Source organism: Felis catus, chromosome D1 (genome assembly GCF_018350175.1).
Source record: "Felis catus isolate Fca126 chromosome D1, F.catus_Fca126_mat1.0, whole genome shotgun sequence".
In the NCBI taxonomy this organism is placed as follows: Eukaryota; Metazoa; Chordata; class Mammalia; order Carnivora; family Felidae; genus Felis; species Felis catus.
Window position 1 is genome coordinate 75,427,157 of NC_058377.1, and position 16,335 is coordinate 75,443,491.

Here is a 16,335-nt window from a genome sequence, read left to right on the forward strand (position 1 = left end):
CCTAGGGCGGGGAAACGCCAGCCCCTGCTGGGAACTGCTGGCCCGCCAGAGATTTTAAAGCCTGTGCATCTTTCCCACAAATGGCACAGAAGTGTCTTGGCCAGCACTGTGCCCAGTGGGATGTAGCTCCCTGAACACTTGTGAGGATGTCGGACCTTCTAAGGTCCCCCTGGGCCCAGTGACTTTGAGTACCTGGTCCTCCTTTACATTTCACTGAGTACCTGTGTGTGTGCGTGTTCACAGGTGCTCACATTTTCTTTTCCTCCTTTGATCCTTAGAAGTTTATGCTAGGTGCTATTATTTTCTCCGTTTTATAGATGAAACTGAGCTTGAGTTTCAGTGACTTACCTGGGTTTGTATAAGAGGTAAAGCCAGGGTATTAAAAGATCAACTGAGGCACACTAAATATTGTTTCCAAATGTTTATCTTAGAGAGCACGCGCGCACACACGTGTGCGCGTGCAAAAGCAAGCGTGGGGGAGGGGCAGAGAGACAGAGAGGGAGCCAGAGGATCCAAAGCAGGCTCTGTGCTGACATCAGAGAGCCTGATGTGGGGCTCGAACCCACAAACCGTGAGATCATGACCCAATCCAAAGTCAGATACTTAACCGACTGAGCCACCCAGGTTCCCCCATATTAAACATTTTAAGAGCCTGTTTGAACAAAAAATCGATTCGAATCAGACTGTGTCCAGTCTAGCGGATGCAAAGGGTCCCAGAGGAGACTTTTATCAGCAAAAGGGAAGACTTTTATCGGCAAAATTGGGCAGATTACCTAGCTAGGGCTGAACAGATGATTGACGGACAGTTTAAGATGATTTTCTGGGGGAGGCAAAACTGTCATTAAGTCTCGAGTTCAGTGATGTGGGAGTTAATATAAGCAACTCCCTTTAGGCCCATTTTCTTGTTTTCAGCAGAGGTCTGATCTGACTTCACACTTGTAACTATGCAAACATTTTCTCCTTGTCACAAAATAGATGTTCACGGAAGTTACCCTTGATGTGCCAACCATAAACCTGTTTGGCAGTGGGGAGAATAAGGAGATCTGGGCCCCTACCTAAGGTCTTGTACCTCCTAATTTTTCTAGGTAGAACTAAAGAAGGACCCTACCACCTTGCCTTAAGTCACACCTTCTCCTGCTGGAAAGGGGGACTGTCCATACCCCACGCTTGGGACCCTCTCTGAGGGCTTCTCCCTGATAAATCAGGCTGCTCTATAATCTTAGAAATCTGACCCAGGGTTAATCCTTTAACTAGCATCCACTACTCAGGCTTCCTGGGCAAGGGAGCATCCTTAAACAACAAGCATGCGCAAGGGTTTGCCTTGGGTGTTGTGAATTTTAATAAGCAATCTACAGGTTATATAGCCACTCACCTGCAGTGGTCTGGGATTGGCCCTAAGAAACCAAAACCACAAACCTATTTACCATTTAAAAGAAAAAAACAAAAATCACTCTTAAGCCTGCTAGAGTGATTACATTTCCTCATCCGAATCTCTGGCCTTTAAACCACTGATGATCCCATTTAGAGATGTAAATGTTAGCTGGGAACAGTGATTCTCACCAGGCCATCCCTGGAAAGCGGCGAGCCTGGGACCTAACAAGCCTGATGGAAAGAAACGAGTCAGGGGAGTTGGGAGCAGCCTGGTCGGGGTGAGACAAGGTCAGGCCCCGTGCCTGGGAAGGTCCCCCGTGCAGGGAGACCACTGTAAGTAAGGCCTGTTGAGACACCTTCAGGGGCAGGGGGGAGTCGGTGTGGGGGTCCAGGAGGGGCCAGGAAGCTGTGCACCATAAGGTTAGAGAGACCTTCACCAAAACCCAGGAGGCCTGTGCGGGAGGAGGGATGACGCAAGCCGAGAGAGGGTTTCAGCCAGTATTCCTGGAGCAAGTGCCCCCATGACAAATTCCCCATTGGGTGCTGCAAAGGGACACCATGAACTAACTCCCCGTCTACCCACTTGGCCCTGTGGGTAGACCCCTGCACTCTCTTAGCCGGAAGTAAACCGAACCTGGGTTCAGGCTCACTCTATCCCGTCCTGTCCCTTCGCTCGCTGGGAGGCAGGCCTTGGCACCTCTAGGCCTTCCTCGGAAGGAGTCTGCTTACCCTAGAAAGCACTGGTAGGAGTCTAGATTTTATTGAAGATTTCAGAGGGGAGCATTTAGATAGTGTACAACTTTATTAAATGCCTCACGATCTTGTCTCCGGGGTTTCTCCCTCCTCCCATCCCACAACCTCTCCGCTTCCCAGTCTCTGGAGTTCCAAACCTCCCCTCCCTCTTCTGAATTCACTTTTTCTCATGCAAAGCATTTAATCTCCGTCTACACTCCCCTACATTTGCATCCCCTGGCTCCTTCTTCTGCATAACAAAGAAACCTCCTTGGGGAAGGTGGGGGTGGGAATAAGTGACATAATTTTTTCCCATTTCACCTTTTGTATCCTAGTGGCATTTAACAATCAGTTTTCCAAGGAAAAAAATCCTGAGGAATAGCACTTGATGTTTTCCGTGGTAACTCCTCCTATCAAGGCTGACTTTACCAAAATGACCACTCTGCACAGGGTTGGCAAGAGATGTGCTCTGTTTCCTTCACACAGATCTAAGAGATGTAAATAACCCAAAGAGCCTAAACAATAGTAAAATGTCATAAAGTAGGAAACAAGGAGTTTTGAGTAGTACCACCTTTATGAAATTTAATTGTTTTATATAGTTTTTCAAAAATTATACTGTATGTAAATTAAACTGTTTGTACAGTTCTAGAAAGGCCAAATGAACCTGTAATGACATAAAGCAGATCCGTGTTAGCTTTGCAACCTTAGTAGAGCTGAGGGATAGACTCTAAAGTGTTGCAAGGTATCCTGAGAAACTTAACAGAAACCCATGGGGGAGGGGAAGAAAAAAAAGATTAGAGTGGGAGAGAGCCAAAGCATACGAGACTCTTAAAAACTGAGAACAAACTGAGGGTTGATGGGGGGTGGGAGGGAGGGGAGGGTGATGGGTATTGAGGAGGGCACCTTTTGGGATGAGCACTGGGTGTTGTATGGAAACCAATCTGACAATAAATTTCATATATTGAAAACAAAAAAAATTGTTGCAAGGAAGTTCCTGGGGCTGGGAGAAACTTTGTTATCTTGATTGTAGGGATGATTTCATGGGTCAGAACTCATCGAATTGTACACTATCAGTATATTCAGGTTGTGGTATGTCAATTAAATCTCAATAAGATTGGAAAAGGAATTTTAATGAGACAATTTTAAATATTTTTCAGACTGTTCAGTTTTTATTAATTTTTTTAATTTTTTTTTTAATTTTAGAGAGTGAGAACATGAGCAGGGGAGAGGGGCAGAGGGAGAAAGAGAATCTCAAGCAGGCTCCATGCTGAGTGTGGAGCCCAACGCGGGGCTTGATCCCACAACCCGGGGATCATGACCTGAGCCTGAAATCAAGAGTCAAACGCTCCATCGACTGAGCCCCCACCAGGTCCCTGCAGACTGTTCACTTTTCTAAGTTAAGCTTGAGGATCCACAAGAACGACATTTTTGCTTCATGTATTTATTTTTTTCAAGTTACGGCCTTATTTTTAGGAAAATGCAGTGCCATATATTTAGGGTTGGGGATAATATAAAAATAATTCCATTTCATTGCCTTTTTTTCCGCTATAAATTCAGGGGTGTCTCAGATCACCACAGGTTCTTTTCTTACTGGTTCTGTAATCGTAATTGTGGATGAAGTGGCCTTTGGGGATTCAGAATCCCTCCAGAAAAACACTGGAGAGGGACCAGCAATATCTAATCGCAGAGATCATGTTAATCCCTTCCGAGAATATTTTGAATAATTTTAGATCAATTTGGTAATGCAAAGTTGGACAAGCAAAAAACTGCCCAAAGATGAAAACCCAGTCTTTGAATTAAAGAATAAAATATTAGACACTTTATTTAAAACCAGTTCGCCCATTTCTCTCCACACCCCCCCCCCCCCCCCCCCCCCCCCCCCGCCCCGGCAACCACCAATCTGTTCTTTTTATCCATGAGCTTGTTTTTTAAGATTCCACATACAGGAGAGATGACCCGGTGTTTGTCTTTCTCTGACTTCTTTTACTTCCCATAAATGACCTCAGGGTGCATCTGTGCTGAAACAAATGACAAGATTTCATTCCTTTTTGTTGCTGAATAATACTCCCGTAGGTGTATCACGATTGCTTTATCCATTTGTCTGTGGTGGCTCGTTTCCATACCTTTGTTACTGTAAATAATGCTGCAGTGCACGTGGGGTGAATGTATCATTTCATGTCAGTGTATTTTGTCCGGGTAGATGCCCAGAAGTGGAGTTGCTGGATCATCTGGTATTTTTAGTCTTAATTTTTGGAGGAACCTCCACACTGCTTTCTGTAGTGGCTGCAGCACGTGACCTTGCCACCAGCAGTGAAGGAGAGCTTCCTTTTTTCCGCTTCCTAGCCAACAGTTACTTGTGCTTTGGAAAAAGCTCTTCTGACAGGTGTGAGGTGATCGCTCCTTGAAGTTCTGATTTGCATTCCCCTAATGGTTACTGATAAGCATCTTTGCAACCACCCGTTGGCCACCTGTAGGTCGTTCTCGGAAAAGTGCCTGTTGAGATCTTTCTGGTTTTTTAGTCACATTGGGTTTTTTGTGATTGGATTTTAGGAGGTCTTAATAGATCTTGGATAGTAGCCCCTTATGAGCTATATGATTTGTAAATAAATATCTTCTCCCCTTCAGTAGGTTGCCTTCCTTTGTTGATGATTCTCTTTGTTGTGCAGGAGCCTTTTAGTTTCATGTAGCCCTGCTTGTTTGTTGTTAATTATTGAGGTGTAAGTCACATACGCTGTTAGTTTCAGATGTACAACGTAGGAATTCAGTATTTGTATACACTGCAAGATGATCACCACAGTAAGGCTAGTTACCCGACACCATACAAAGTTAATACCGTACTATTCATTGTGTTCCTCATGCTGTACGTGAGCTCATGACTTATTTAAGAGGACATTTGTATTTGATTCTCCTTCAACTGTTTGCCCCCTTTTCCCTCACCTCTGGCAACCACCAACCCGTTCTCTGTATCTGTGAGTCTGCATTTGTTTGTTTTGTCTTTGCTTTTGGTGTCCGATTCAATGAATCATTGCCAAGACCTATGGCAAGGAGCTTACCTCCTGTTCCTCCTGCCCCCCCAGGACTTTTATGGTTTCAGGTCTTACATTCAAGTCTTTCATCCATTTTGAGGCACTTTTTGTGTATAGCATGACAGTGGTCCAGTTTCATTCTTTCTGCATGTGGCTGTCAAATGTCTGTTTTTATGCCAATAAAAACTGTTCGGATTACTCTAGCATTGTAATATAGTTTGAAATCCGACCATGTGATGCCTTCAGTTTTGTTCTTAAGATTGCTTTGGCTATTCAGGGTCTTGTGTGCTTCCATACACGCTTTAGGATTGTTCTATTTCTGTGGAAAATGTCACTGGAATTCTAATAGCAATTGCATTGAATGTGTATATTGATTTGGGTAGTATGAACATTGTGTTTTTCCAATCCATGAACATGGACTGTCTTTCCATGTGTGTCTTTTTCAATTTTATTAATGGTTTACAGCTTTCAATACACCTGGCTTTTCACCTTGGTGGTTAAATTTATTCCTAAGTATTTTATTCTTTTTGATGGTATTTTTCTAATTTCTCTTTCTGAGAAATTCGAGCCATTATAAATAATGACTGTTTTTAACAAACAGCTCACAAAGGTTCATAAAACTTATCAACTCTCCTGACCCAGTATAAGCCCACTCTAGTAGACCATTGTATGTTTTGTGTGTGTATGTATCTTGTTACATAGCTTTTAAATGCCCGCTGTCAAGAGGGTCCTGCTACTATGCTCCTGGAAATGGTCTCAGCAAAATGTTAGCTACTAGTTCCTGTTCTAGGCCTTGTGCACTGACTGGTCTGAAAGATAGGTGAAACACCATCCTGATTTCATTGACTTTCTAATCTAGGCAATGAAAAGGAACAGATTTGCTCACCCATTCTATCTATCCATCTGTCTACTCCTCTCCCCATTTAATCATTCACCTATCTTTTCTCGTACCCACCCATCCATATGTCCACCCATCTGAACATTAACCAGTCTGTTCCTTCATTTTGCGTCCATTAACCCACCCACTTACCCTCCAGGAAGTCAGCGCGTGCTTGTTGATGAAGCCCCTGCAGTGAGTCCGGCATGGCGCCAATGTTTCAAAGATGTTACCACACTTGTGCTCTATTCCCGGGAAGCTCCTGACTGGAGAAAGGTGAATAGGTATAACAGCCATGATAAAAAGCACGTGCAAAGTGCTTTTGGATCCAAGAAGAAGGAACCAGTAACTCTGATGAGCGTGAGCAAGTGGGCTGGGAAGGGCTTTAGAGGGCTTGACCCTTGGCCCGGGTTTTAGGAGACCGAGTAGACATTTGCCAGGCAGTGGGGTAGTGATGGCACCGCTGGCAGAGAAGACCACGTGGGCAAGAGCGTAGGGTTTGGGGAGCCAGCACACAGGATGTTTGAAGCGTGAGGACCCCAGAATCTCAGAAAAAGGGAGAGAAGCCTGGAGTCGGGTTTGGTGTCTAGGAAAAGGGGACATTCTGCTGAGTGGAGGGGATAAGGGAGGACATTCCAGACCAGAAACCGCCCCCCTTCCAGCGGCGACTGAAGGTTGGCATGGCATGGAGCCTGTGCTGTGAGTGGTGGGCCAGAGGGGTTGGTAGTTGGGGACCTGGAGACGAGGCAGGAAAGGAAACGGACATAGGAAGGTACCACCTGTGTGCCAGGTGCTGTGCTAAGCGTCTTGGAAACATTATTTCCGTTCTCATGATGGACACCGTAGTCCTCATGATAGATAACAGATGGATGGCCCATTTTCCAGAAGTGGAAGCTGAGGTCCAGAGAGAGGTCGTTTGCCCGTGGTGAAAAGGCCCTGGCGTGCTCTGTGTCCAAACACATGGGGGGTTCTTGAGCTGTGATATCCAGTCACTGTCGATTCAACAAACCTGCGAAGGGGAAACCGACTTGAGAGGTCAAGCAGCCTGTCAGAGGTCACGCGGGACTCCAAGGTCTTGGTTGGGCCTGGTGGGGCCCAAAGTCCTGGGGGTGCTGTGCCTGTCTAGCTGAGCTGAGGCCTTGGGGCTGGATGGAGTGGCCAAGAAGCACAATTGGTGGTATCCCCTCTACCTGTGGTCTGCAGATGAGGGGACTGTGGCTTTTTGGAGGCCAGGTGGAAACTAATACATAAAAGGCACATTGATGAGCAGACTGGAGAGCGCCCGAATACTCGCTCAGGTGGTTGTCAGCCCCTCAGGTGTGGCTGCCCTGCCAGGCATCCCTGAAAAGCTCTTGAGGTTTGAGATGGTTGCTGTCAAGAGAGTGTTTGCAGCGGCTGCCTCAGCTTCTGGGAAGGGCCTGATTTCCATCACAGCCACGGAGGAAGCCCTGGGAAGGAGGGCATGTGTATTCAGTAACTAATGAACCTAGGAAGGGAGAAAAAATACTCCAGACATTTCGAGTGGGCTAGGACATCTGGCTGTCTCGGAGCCACCAGACCTCGTGGTTGAATGTTGTTCCAATCCTGTGCCTAAGGTTGGAGGGGGTGGGGAGGAAGTCCTGCAGAGGGGGCCCTGATTTTGTTCTCAAGCAACCAGTAAGCGTTCCAGTCTTGATCCTTGGGTGGCCTTATTTGGCTTTTAGGCAGGCCCAAGGGAGACTTGGATCCGCATTTTGCTGTTGTGAGAGGTGGTGGCTGTGGGGCGAGGCTTTCTGGGTCAAGTGGAGGATCCCCTTTTATTAGCTGTATGACCCTGGGCACATGCCTTAACCTTTTAGAGCTTCTGTTTTCCAGTGTATAATACGGAGGTGATCATTCATTTATACAACAGGTATTTAGTGAGCACCTAATACACGCTGGGCATTCTACCAGATGTTTGGGGAAAATGCAATGAGTAGAACAGCTAAGAATTCCTGTCCTCTGGGAGCTGGCACTCCCGTGGGGAGAGCCTATAGATGAGAGCACAGGTATAAGACACGTGGCGCACAGTAGGCCCTCCACAGAAGCGCACACCCCTCATAGCAGGTGGTCGTGATCAAGTGAGGAAAAGAAGGGAGAGTCCCACCTCTCCTGTGAGGTATGGTGCGGGGCACCTCCTGTTCAGGACGACAGCAGCAAGAGAGGGGATCCCAGGCATTACTCCATGGTGTGGGATAGGCAGGAACCTATGTACTCATCCTGGAGAGTTCACCAGCCTGGTGTATTTATTTTTTTAAAGACCGTTTCAAAACCTCTGAAGCTGCTGTGCACACCCACCTGTGGCTTGTCATTGCTCCTGACAGACAATGCCATCCTTGTACGGCTGTGGGGCTATTTCCAGGCATGGCCCCTAGATCCGCACAGGGTCCTAGGCCAGCCTTGCCCTACTTCAGGCTGGAAGAGCTGAGGCACCTGACTCCCGAGCATTTCCCGATTCAGGGGCAGCCCGACCATGGTAACTCGTGTTATATTGGCATTTCAGTTTTTACTATAGTGACGCTGCTGTGAATCATGTCAGCCTTGCACTTTGGTGACATAGGAAAGTGTCCGTTCCACTCTTAGATCTGTTAGGTCCTGAGTGACAAGCGGCCAGCTCTGTTCCCAGGGGCAGGAGAGGGTGACACTGTGGCTATTATGCAATAAGCCTTCCTCCCTTGTTGCTTTTCCCACACTACCATGACAGTTGACCTTCTCTGGATGGTGATTCCTTGGGTGGGCCTCTCAGTAGCAGTGGAAAGTTTCCAAGAGCCAGTCACTGCCTTTAAACCCTGCATACATTTCATGTGATCTTGGGAGAGTCCTTTCAGCTCTGAGCCTCAACTTTCTCATCTGTAGAATGGGGCAAATAGTATCTTCCTCACAAGTGAGCGGGGCACTAAAGGAGTCCATTGTTTGCAGGGTGTTCACCTTGTAGGTCATCATCTTCATGGTAATTAGAATCCTAGCTAACATACCTACTATGTGCCAGGCATTGTTAGGTGATCTCTGCTCAATCTCCGAATACACTGAATAGGTGGTTGGCTCATTTTACAAATGAGGAAACTCAGGCTTGGATAGTTGAAGTAACTTGCCCAGGATAAGTCTGCCGGGAAGCGGTCGAGGCATGGTCGGAACTAAAGTGGTCTGACTCTAGAAGGCGTTCTTTTACTCCGTTCATCGCAGGCATCTGGCCGATGGGCGTTGCTGTCCTACACAAGCCCACAGCAAGAGCAGAACCTGGCACAGGTCGTGCTCAGACTGTTGCTGTCAAGGCGTGCATGTGGTTCGAAGTGGTTTATGTTGATTGGATATTCGGAGGTCAAGTAGGAGGAAGGATGGTGCCAGAATGTGGAGCAAGATGGAAACCCAGAGCAACGAAATCCGGCAGTGGGGTCCTCCCTCCCATTGCTCCTATCTTCTGGCTCCAGAGAAAGAGGTCTATACCTTGGTATATATAAGTGCGTGTTAGAAAACGTAGGTTGAGAGTGGACAGTACTATTCTGCATGTGCCCAGGTAAGGGATCTAGAACCCAGTCAATGTCTCACTCAGCACTCTTGGAGCCCAGCTTTCTCGCACTCTGACCTGACTGGAGACTGACCAAAAGCCTTCCCTATTGAACCTTGGGGCAACCCCAAGGTGTGCCACAGAATCCTTCTGCTTTCGTATCTTCGTTGCTGGAGAAGTCTCTTCAAAGTTCTTGCTTGAACGTTAACTTTGTACCCAATTTTAAAGGACTGTGGGATCTTTTAAGGAGGGCTCAGCAGGCCCTAAGGGCATCTGTGTGTGCGTCAAAACGCTGTTACCTATGCTAATGTCTGTGGGCCATTGAGAAAAAAGTAAAATTAGGTTAATTTAAGAAGCAAGGATCACGATAATCCATTTGGGAAAGATTTCCAAATAGGTAAGGCTCTCAGAAGGATCAACTCTGAGCAATCTAGAATGATTTATTCCCCCTAACTTAGTCAAGGGTTTATTGACTTGAATGTCAGTAACCCCCACTTACTTAATACTGTGTGCCAGACATTGTGTTAACCACTTACATATATGCTCTTCTTTAGTCCATAAAGCAACCCTGTGTATCACTGCCACACAAGTGAGGGACGCAGATGCTCAGCAGGGCCGTGACTCACCAAGGCCACCCAGCTGGTAAGACGCAGAGCCAGACCTCCGCCCTGGTCCGTGCCAGCTCCTGAGACTGCCCTTGTGTAGACACCCTGCCCTCGTGATGGCTGCGGTTGATGGAAAAACCACAAACGACCTGAGTAATGCATCAGATGGCCGAGATGGGGATGGAAGGAGAGTCCTTGCCCTTCAGGGTGGGCATGTTGTGAGCACTGGGGACGCAGAACAGAACTGGATTCTTCTCTTGAGAAACCAGGGGCGGGGCCGCTGGTCCAGCCCGGCCTCTCCTGTGCCGGGTGATCTTGAACAAAGAGATTGACTTCTCTGTGTGCCACCTCTTTCTCCAGTGTGTAGGGATACCATTTCACCTGAGTGTTTGTTTTGAGGCAGTGGTTTTATTTATTTATTTTAAATTTTTACCTCTTTAGAGAGCATGTGAGCCTGAGCCGGGGAGGGGCAGAGAGAGAGAGGGAGAGAGAATCTCAAGCAGGCTCTGTGCTCTCAGCACTGTCCCATGAACCATGAGATCATGACCTGAGCCAAAATTCAAAATCGGGTGCTTAACCGACTCAGCCACCCAGGCACCCCTCGAGGCAGTGGTTTTAAACAAGGCAGAGGTCTATATTGAGAGAGGGGGTGTGGAGGAAAAGGTCAGCAGCTACTCCGACGCCCCTCACCCATCCCATGCAGTTAAAGGTCCTGTGGACACGTGGCTGCACCTGTGGGGTAGGTGCCATGCTCCTTGCTAGATGCCGGAGATGCAGCAGTCAGTGTGTTTCCAGCTTTGCCCTTGATAACAGATGGTACGTTTTGATTTTCTTGAAACTGTTAGTCATTGAATAGTTATTCTTTGTGGTATTCAGGGACTAGGTGAGCGCTCTAGATGTTGTTGCAATATCGTTCTTCTACTTCAGAACCATCAGAACTAAGCCATTTAATCACATACTGCCTAGTCATGGAAATACTGGGTTGATGACGTGGCCAAAGTCTGGAGCCAGACCTCCACTGAACTGTAGCCAAACAGCAGCATTTCCTTTGCACCTGCTTGACTGGAAACCACCTCTGATGCTACATGACTGGTTGACTTTAATCTCCGCCTTGGCACTTCCTTCTGAAAGCTTGGTTCTATTGTCTCTCTCCTGGAATGGCTGACCTCCTGCCCACTGCCTTCTGGATCCATCAGGCTGTCCGGCATACTGGTCTGGGGATTTCTAGCTGGGTTGTAAATGGCCCCAACTTTTGGTGCAGTTCCTCAGTGGAATTGTTCTTGGGTTTTGCGGAGTGCTACCCCCGCCCCTTCACTGAGGGCTAATTGCCGTATAAATTTAGCAACATTATCCCCTCTGATTGAACGCAGTGCAATTATTATCGGTTTTCTTGTTACAACTAATAATCAGGTTTTTGACTTCAGTTGATCTGTCAAAATTTTCCTGCTTTGATTTCTGCCTCTGTGATACGGAATGATGTGGATACGGAATGATTGCTTATAAGCAAACAAATGACGTACTCCTTGAAATTCTGTCAGGGGTAATAAGTGAGTCAAAACGAATTCGCTCTTCAGCTGTCATTGCCTGCTTTCCCCCTTTTATCTCTTCCAGCTTCTGACAGCAGCTTCTCTCCCTGGCTGAGTGCTTCTGGAGTACTGATTCTCCTGTTAGGAGGGGGTGGGGGAAGAGGCAGCTGGTGAGATGAAGGACCGAGTGAGAAAGGCTCCTCAGGTACTAGTGTAGAGTTATTCCGGAGCTTTGTTCTAGAACGATCTGATTTGGAGGTGGAGGTGGGAATGGTGGTTGCGCTCTTTCCTACCACGAGGTCCTTTTTTTCTCCATTGCCACTGGAAGCTCGGAGAACGAGGATCACTCGGGTTGCAGCATCCGCAGCCCCCAAGTCTTTACAGCCGTGGAGCTCTCCATCCGAGTTGCTCTGGAACAGCTGATTCTGGGACGCTGAGGCTTGGGCAGGAAGCTCTGCGTGCTCTAGCCCTGGCTTAAAATCTTTGAAACACGCATCGCTGCCATTTCTGTGAGTTGCCAAAGCTGATGGAGTCCGACGACTAGGGATGTTGTGAGTTCATTTTCCAAGGGTGCCCCTTGAAAGAATGGTGCTCCGCGCACGTGCTACTGAAAGAGCAAGTGGGGAGATGGGGCTGAATAATACCTCTGCTTAGCCTGGCCCCTAAAAATGGGTTCTTACAATGAATCTAGGTGTTTGCTTGTGACTTCTTTAAAAAGTTGAGAGCTGGGGAGAAAGGAGGGGAGGGGAAACTCCGGGTAATTAATGACTCTTATTGGATGGGTCCTGATTAATGAGCTTGAGCCACAGCATGATTTATTTTCTCTGTCCCTTCCTGTTTGAATCAATAAAGAGCTGTGAAATCCTGGTTTGAGGATTTGCTGAGGACTTACATTATTTATCTCCAATGTAATTGGTTTCCCGGAGATTTGCCCTCTTTCTCTGTGTTCAGCTCAACTTGGCAACCACATACGGGCCCCTGCTGTGGGCCCGCACCTAGGGAGGCACTGCTGAGCAGCAAAGATGGGTGAGACATGCATGGTCTCTGCCCTCATCTGGTGGTGAAGGTGGGAAGATGGCACCGACGTACGTGTTATCTACATTCTCCGCATCGTGTGTAGCTCAGGAGGCAGTCGGGAAATCCAGAGTGACCTCATGGAGGGACTGACCTAGAAATTGAGTCTTGCCAGGTGACCCTGGTGGCGGTACTCAGGCAGATAGGATGGCGTGAATTCAGAGATGGGGAATTGTGGGGTCAAGTTTTCCTGAAGGTGATGGTAATCATGACCACTGAGCACTTGGTGTGGTGGGCGTGGTCTCTCATTCGGTCCCTGTAACACTGGCAAATCTTTTCTGTAAAGAGCTGGATGGTAAATATTTAAAGCTTTACAGGCCAAAAGTTCTCTGTCACAGCTGCTCAACTGTGCCACTGTGGCATGAAAGCATCCAAAGATGACAAGTGAGTGTGGCCGTGTTCCAAATAGAGCTTTGTTTACAAAAAAAACAGATGGTCAGCTGGGTTTGGCCTGGGTCACGGTTTGCCAGCTGTTTTACAATACCTTAGGTATAATCCCCATTTTATGGAGGGTAAAACTGAGATACAGAAAGGTTAATGGAAATTCATTTGCCCGGGGCCGAGGGCCAGCTGTACTTGGTCATTTCCAAAGCCTATCCTCTTAACTTCCACATACACCGCCTCCCCCGCAAGGGTTGAGCGCGGTCTGGGATAGAGTGGGTGGATCAGACTGCCTTGAATAGCAGTGTGAAAAGCCAGACTTTAGTTCAGTGGGAAGTGGGGAGCTGTTGATGAGTTGTTTTTTTTTGAGCAGGAGCACAGCTTCCTAGAGCTGTGCTCTGGGAAGACAAAGTTGCAGTGGTGTGTGGTAGGCCAAAGTGAAAGAAAGGCTCTTCTTTTACATAGTTTTTGGGTAGAGAAGCTCACTTCTTCGGCAGAGCCATTTCTGACCACTGTAGAAGTTCTCCTTGGTATACCAGATACCCACGTGGCCCCACCATGGCTCCAAGGTGAGTGTGTGTGTGTGTGTGTGTGTGTGTGTGTACACACATATACTTGTTGAAAGAAGTTTGCTTAACCTTGGTTTCTTGCTGGATTGTGTGGACACACAGAAGACTGGTTTTGGAGAGTAGATCTATTTTAAAGTACCTTTAACTTCCAGGAAGAGAATGAGCAAGAGGTACCAGCATCACCTCCCACTCAGCAGTATCCTTGTCCATGACCCCTTCTCCCCTCAGCTGATGACCTTGGGGGTGGATGGCTTTAAGCTTTGGAATGTTTCCACAGTCCTTCAGACGTAGCTTGTGGGATCCCTGTAGTGCTTGAGGGCATCTTGGGTGCATCTCCTAGCTGGGGAAGGGAGCTTGGCTCTAGGAACCAGCCTGGTCAATCTCTGACCTCCTTTTCTTTCAGTCCGTCATAGTTTGTGATTCCAGATGGTGGATGCTTCGCTCCTGAAATTCTACCTTGTGAGGGAGAAGGAGAAGGAGTCCCTGAGTCGTCTGTGTCCTGGAAGCTCAGGGGAGAGGCTGGGCTGATTTTGTTCTGGCCCATTTCATAATGCTGGTAGCCACATTTCTAAATACTTCATTTACTGAACACTTAGCATGTGGCAGATGCTATGCCCTTTAGATGTAAAAGTCTTCATAACTGCTTTCTGAAGTAGTCTTTCTTATGCCCATCTTACAGCTGAGTAAACTGAAGCTCAGACAAGTTGAGTAACTTGCCCCGGGGCATTCAGACAGCAAGGGATAGAACTAGGCTTTGGGTTTTTGTTTATTTATTGTTCAGTTCTTTCAGCCGGAACAAAACTGAATAGGGGAATGAGCCTAGAGTCCGTAGGAGGGTGTCATGGAGAAGGTAAAAGCTAGGAATAACATTTGTATTTGTATTCAGAGAAGGAGCATTGTTGAATGTCTAAGGGATTACAGAGCCAGTCAGCCTGGGTTCAAATCCTGGCTCTGCCACTTGTTACCTCGGACAAGTTAGTTTACCTCTCTACGTTTCACATTTCTCTGGAAAAAAAAAAAAATAGACCTAACAATGGTATCCACCTCCTAGAATAAGTATTAAATGAATTAATATGTGCAAAGTGTTTATACTGGTGCCCGGTATACAGTAGGCACTATAGGTCATTTATTAAGCTCCTACTGTGCATAAATCCCTTTTTTAAAAAGTTTTATCACTCAGTCCTCATAATAAATGACAAGTAGATGGTGTTGATCCCATTTCATGGCTAAGAAAAACTAGCTTCAGTGAGTTTAAAGAGCTTGCCTGAGGTCCTTCATTCATTCTTCACAGACACATATTGAGAACTATGTGCTTAATGCTGTAACCACCTTGGACACATCACTGGACAAAAGCGATCCAAATCCCTACCCCATGGAACCTCCAGAACTGGGACTTGAACCCGGGACTGCCTCTTTTCCTTCTCATGTTTTTTCTCTCCCTCTTAACAATCTAATAATCATTGGCATTTAGGACTGGCCGTAAAATGACCAAGATGGCTCCCCATGTCCTTCGCTTTCTCGGTGATCACAGAATCGAAGATGATCTTGCTTTATTAGGCTTTTCATCTCTGACAACTTGAGAATCCTAGGGCAGGAAAGTAACATGGATTTAAGGATTAGATGCCTTGGACCGAGGTATGACACAGAATCATCCTGCGGCGTACCTCTTCAGCTCGTGGGTCTCTGCGGTGGAAGACCCAGCTCTGAGGTTGGGGGTGGGAATAGCCAGGGGGTGTCTGTCCCCTGCTCTTGATGAAGTAGGAAGTGCTTCTCTGCCGCCCCGTCTTAGAATGAGGCTCCCTAACGGGTCCACTCTGTGATTCCAGGCCCTGGCCTGTTGTCCCATTTTACGAGCCTCAAGGGGCAGTGCCCCATTGCTTGAGATTGCTCTGGGCCCATTGGAAGAATAGAATGGAGGAGAGCCAGGGTGAGGGGAAGGCTCCCCCTGCTCTAGAAGTCACACACAAGATCCCCGAGCAGGCCTGCTGGAGATACAGTGATCACCTCCGTTTGGGTGGAGACGTCATGGGAGTTAGTATGTGAACTTGTTACTAATAGATGGACCAGCAGGGGTACGGTATTCTCTTTTGAGTAGTCATTTGTTCGTATCCCTGTAGGGGAGAAGAAAGGGTGCCGACCTATAGGGCCTACATGTCCCTCCGTAGACTCACAAATCTGTGGAACCTAGCACTCAAAATTGACGAGGTGTCTAATTTTGTTTTTTGGCCTTTTTTTTTTTTTTTTTTTTTTTTCAGTTAGGGAGAAAGATCTCAGGTGAGTTTTCTTGTGCTGTTCTGCAAGAAAAGATTCTCTTGTAGTGACAGTTCTGTGACAGGAGCAGGTCTGTATGTCCCCGAAGGGGGTCTGCTTTCCTGATCCCATGGGTGACCTAGCCTCTGCCTTTCAGGATGCTGTGTGCACCAGTGCTGTGTTTAAATATGTCAGAATTTGCTGGGTTTTTAAAATTCTTATTAGTCACAGAATCCCAACAGTGAAAATGATGCTGGGCTTTTAAATGAAACCGATTACATTCGAGGCGATCGTGAGGCCGTAAATAACGCCACTCACACACGAGTAATTGAGGGGCTCTGTGTTTGTGTACTTGGCTTCTTTACAAGGGACCCAGGCTCCTGAGAGCTCCGCTAACTCAA

General features: G+C 47.1%; 1 protein-coding gene across 16 annotated transcripts in view; it reads left to right on the plus strand.

Annotated features, from left to right (window-relative positions):
• NAV2 (neuron navigator 2) overlaps positions 1-16,335 on the plus strand; it is a 742,802-nt gene that overhangs the window by 454,500 nt on the left and 271,967 nt on the right. The gene's annotated exons all lie outside the window — the stretch shown is intronic.